The following is a 519-nucleotide window of genomic DNA, read 5'->3' as shown; positions in this document are numbered from 1 at the left end:
CCGTGCGGTACCGAGCAGTCGAGGTCACTTGGTAGCGAACTGCGTTCGTTTGGTAAGATGAACCTGAGCATTGCACCTGGTCAATCGGACTTGTTCTTTGGGGTTTTTTCCTTTGTGTAAAGACACTTGTCAGGCATTTCTGTTGTGCAGTGCTGTCTTTTAGGGTTTTTTTTTTGTTGAATTGCATTAATCTACAATCAAATTTCTGTTTGCAATTAACACTGATTTCCAGGAGAGGATTCCTTTCCAGCAACACCTGCCTTAAGAATTCTCTGTTAAATATGTCAGTGTAACTTGGAGATCTCCTCCCACGTTCCTGCTGCTCTGATGTGTCACAGTGTCATTTGGGAGCAGGCAGTTTAAGCCATATTTGATAGTTTAAGAACATTGACCCAGGGGTGTAAGGAGAAAATCATGATTTGAATGGACTAGGGAGCTTGTACTCCTGCATTCCGAGGTGATAGGATAGTGTATGATGGAAGGTGGGCCTGTGCTCTGGGGAGGTGCTGGCAGGGAATT

The sequence above is a fragment of the Eurypyga helias genome, unplaced genomic scaffold (genome assembly GCF_000690775.1).
Source record: "Eurypyga helias isolate BGI_N326 unplaced genomic scaffold, ASM69077v1 scaffold22168, whole genome shotgun sequence".
NCBI classification, from domain to species: domain Eukaryota; kingdom Metazoa; phylum Chordata; class Aves; order Eurypygiformes; family Eurypygidae; genus Eurypyga; species Eurypyga helias.
The sequence above is the reverse complement of the archived record's forward strand: the minus strand, read 5'-3'. Positions refer to the sequence as shown.